Genomic DNA, 4,480 nt, shown 5'->3' on the forward strand with positions numbered 1-4,480 from the left:
CTGATCTGTTTGATATAAGGAGTTGTTCTGAGATAGTTCTTCAACAAACATCTCTCATCATATTCAAGTTCATTAACCATCCTCCTTTTAGCATTTATCAATTCAGCTGTATCTTCTCTAGTTTAAAAAATAGCTGCTCTGAGATCATTTATTTTAGCTTTTCTTATCTCCTGATCTAGTCTGATCAGATATGCCTTTTCAGACTCTAGATTGAATTCCACAGATTTATAACCCAGAAAAGTAGTTATAATCTTAGCAGAGTTAGGCTTCATTTCGACAATATCACCTTTGTGATCTCTGTACTTGGGACAGTATGTGCTGTCAGACTTTACAGAATAAAGCTTCTTCTGTCTTTGATTTTGAGACTTTAAATACCCTGCAGCACTATCTGTTAATCTGTCTTTCACTTGAAGTAGGAATAGAACATGTTCCAGTTCCTCAAAATACTTCAGTGGTATAGCATTCTGCTTAATCTAGTATGCCCTTCCATCTGTCATAAAATATAACAAGATATGTTCTTTTAAAAAGGTATGGTAAACCATTTGTACAGATTCAAGTCGATTCAATCTTTCAGGAGTTGCTCCAACACCTAGTTCACTTAAGGAAGTCGGATCATTGGTAGTGTTATGTACTCTTCTTTCATCAGAACTACCCAACCCAGATTTATCTCTTGTTTCCTTTCCTGTAACAACTCTTGCTTCAAAACCACTTGTTGCAGTCTTTAAAGGTTGAGTCTGTTTAACTTTGGTGAATCCTGGTAGAAGTATCTTTGAAGGTTTAACATGAGCAATGTCAGAGGTTTCCTTTTCATTATCTTCTGATATCAAGCCAACTTGAGCTATGTCAGAGGTTGCTTGCTTTACTGTCATATCAAAACTTACTATATCTTGACTCTGAACAACATAAGGCATGTCAGATGTTGTTTGAAAAATCTTCTTTTGCATCAGAGTAAGATTAGCATCTTCTTCATCATCAATTATTTATTCATCCATGACTGGCATATAAACCTTTACAGGTTCAACTTTTTCTTTGCACTTGGACCTTGGATCAATTTCCACTTGTGATTTGGCTTTAGTTGCCTCAGAACTTGTTCTTTCCTTTATCACAATACCCTTAGGCTTTGGAAATTTCTTTTCAACAACAGAAGCTTTAGATTTTATCTTGACACCTTCTGCTTTGAGTCTAGCTTCTTCTTCCTTTAGACTCTCAAAGTCCATTCCTGGATTTTCTTTAAGAAATAACTGTTTTGAAATTTTTTCATCAAGTTCCAGATGTTCACCAGAACTTATCCTTTTACCAGTATCAGAACTTGTTCTTCTCCCAATATTAGAACTTGTTCCTTGACTTGTAATTCTAGCTTTACTTGATGAAAATCCTTTGCCTTGACCTTGACCTCTACCCTTGTTAGAGTTTCTCTGGTCATCATTTCCATCATCCTTTCCTTTCAGTGTCTAAATAGATTTGCATTTGGACTTAAGCACTTTCTCCCCCTTTTTTGCATCAGCAGGTAAAAGAAGAGAGACAAGCAATTCCACTGAGGATTGGATCTCATTGAGTTGATTTTGGTGAGAAGCTTGATGCTTCAGAATTTCTTCAATTTGAGTTTGTTGCTTCTCCTGAGTTTTCTCAATGTAGGCAATTCTGTCAAAGGCTGCCTTGAAAAATCTGTTCTTTTCAAGTTTCACATTCATATCTTGCTGGATCAAAGTTTCTTGAATTTTATTCACCTTGGCATGATTTGTTGAGTGTTGACCCTGAAGGTGCCTAGTACCCAATGCAGTAACTCTCAGCTGTGCCTTGAAATCATCATTTATCAGCATTTCATCAGCTTTTGCCAGATGCTCAGCAAAAATCTTTTCAGAAGGAACAAAACTAACCGTGTTCCATTCCTTAGTCCACTCATTTCCTCTATGAGTTTCACTCCAAGGTACTAGTGCTTCCCCTATAACAAACTTCTTAACTAAATTAGCTTTAGTAATTGTTTGTTGAGGTGCATGTCCTGATGGACCAGCTGCATCAGCATCCAAATTAGCAACAGCTTCACCAGTAATTTCTTCATTAGCAGCATCAGAACTTGTAGAGCCTGCAGTATCAGCATCCTCGGATAAAACATCAGTATGAGAGGCTATAGAGGCTTCAACATCATCCTTTAAACTCTGATCTGCATCCAGGTTCTGATCAACATCCAAAATTGATGTTGTTGGTGGAGTGAGTTGAATTGGTGGAGCTTCCAAGTACAAAACTTCAGGCACAATCAAGTTATGAATATCAATTTCAGCACTTGTACCTGGTTCTTCAGTATGTACTGGATCAACTATAGGTGACATATGAGGTGTAGGAATTTTTTCTTGAGCAGTTTCATGTCGTGCAGAAGGAAGTGATTCAATAACAATTGGTTATGTTGAGATCCGAGATTCCTGATCCCCTTCCTTACCTGTTTCCACTACATCTGAATCTGACTCAACTATGTCCCTATGAGCTCTCTGTTTCTTTAATTTCTTCAAAGGTGGAGACACTGTAGGAGCTTTATCATCAGAGTTTAACTTTCTAAGCCTTTTGAGGGGCCTAGAACTCCCAGTTACAGTATCTTTCTGAGAAGAAACCTTCTCAGCTTCTACAACAACAGGTTCTGATATGGGAACATGTTCCTCAGTTGTTTCCTCAAATCAACAGAATTTAATTAAAACATTCATCACAAAATAAGATTAAAAGTCGATGAAGTAAAGATTAATAAATTGCAATCAAACATGCACAGTCACAGAAGTTGAGAAATAAAGAACAAATCTTGCAATTAACGAAAATTTTATTGATATATCAGATGATTACATTTGATGAAATTTAGCAATTACATGCAAAAATTACAAGATAGTCTTATTCTACGATTCCTAACATCAACAACCTTAGTCCTAGTCTAAGAAGAGTGACAAAGCTGACGGTGAAGAGAAACGGATGGATAATAATTAATTCTTCTTCCTGCTTTCAACAAAGAGAACAGCGAGACGAATGATTTGCTCCTACTGTTTAAGAATACCAAGATGAGCTTGTTAGGTCCCAATTTGTTTGTAGAAGGGGGGGGGGTTGAATGCAAACAATACCGTTTAATCGAATAAAATGCGGAATAAAAATGTGAAACAAAATTCAAGTTAAATAAAACTTTTATTAAACTTGAAAGGTGTTACAACTACGGTATCGGTTACAAGGGATTAATCTCAAATCAATTATTACAAATCTAGAATAAATTCGACATGAACTTTTTCTATTTTTGCAATTAAAAGATCAAATGCTAAATGCGATTTGAGATTAAGTTCTAGGGATTTTAATCCGCTAGATTGATACACAAGAACAAGATAAATAATTCTAGTGGATTGGATTTAACTTTTTAATCTAGAATTTTGATCTTGAATAAAGCAGATGAAAAATAAAATGTTGTGCCTTTGTTTTCTGCTGTGTTCTTGACTTGTGTTTTCTGTTGAATTATTGCATGAATATCTTCTGCTGTGTTTTTGTTGTTTAAGTAAACAGAACAATCCAGTTTACTCAGCAAGACTTTCGGCAAGACAATCAAATGAACTGGTATGACAATCCATTTGAACTGGTAGGACTTTCGGTGAGACTATCCTCTTGAACTAGCAAGACAATCCCAATAGCTAGCAAGACAATCAGAATGAACTAGCAAGACTTTCGGTATGACTATCAATTGTCATACCGATTGTCATAGTAGTTCAAATCACATTGTCTTACTGAATTATTAATAGATTTTAATCTAATAATAATTCTAAAAATCCTTAATATTAATTCTGAATTAATTAATCAATTAATTCAATTAATCAATAAATTAATCTTTGCAGATATAATTTATTTTCTTAATTAAATTATTTGACTTAATTAATTAATAGAGAATTAATACTAATCTTGAGCAGCAACCATTCTTCTGAAAATCTTCTGAAAATTACTGTCAATTATGAATCAATTCCACCACTTCAATGTTGACACTCGATGTACTGTCTGGTTCATGAGTGACTAACTTCCGTGACGTTTCTTCAAGCCTTGACCTAGATACTCTTGATTTTCTTCAGATTAAATCCTAGTAATTAATTGATACCCTGACGAGATCTCTGTCACTTGATTAAATCCACAATCTTGATTTATATCACTGAGGCTTGATCAATTTCTTGAGCTTCTTCCAGTGAATTAAGTCTTCAAGTCTGTAGATGAATAATGTTTCTTAACCCTTTGACAGATGTTACTTTGTGAGATATCTATGACGATAGATCCACTATTTACTTATTACATTCTTATTTGAGTTGAGTTATATCCTCGAATATACAAATAGGCTATGCCATATGCCTTTCAATCTCCCCCTATTTGCTTGTTAGACAATAACAACAAATACCTAGAGGATAACTCAACTAACAAATAAGAAAAAGATATAAACAGTAATGCAAAGTAAATAGCAGAAAAGTTCTGGATTATATTTAAC

The sequence above is a fragment of the Apium graveolens genome, chromosome 9, assembly GCF_009905375.1.
Source record: "Apium graveolens cultivar Ventura chromosome 9, ASM990537v1, whole genome shotgun sequence".
NCBI lineage: Eukaryota > Viridiplantae > Streptophyta > Magnoliopsida > Apiales > Apiaceae > Apium > Apium graveolens.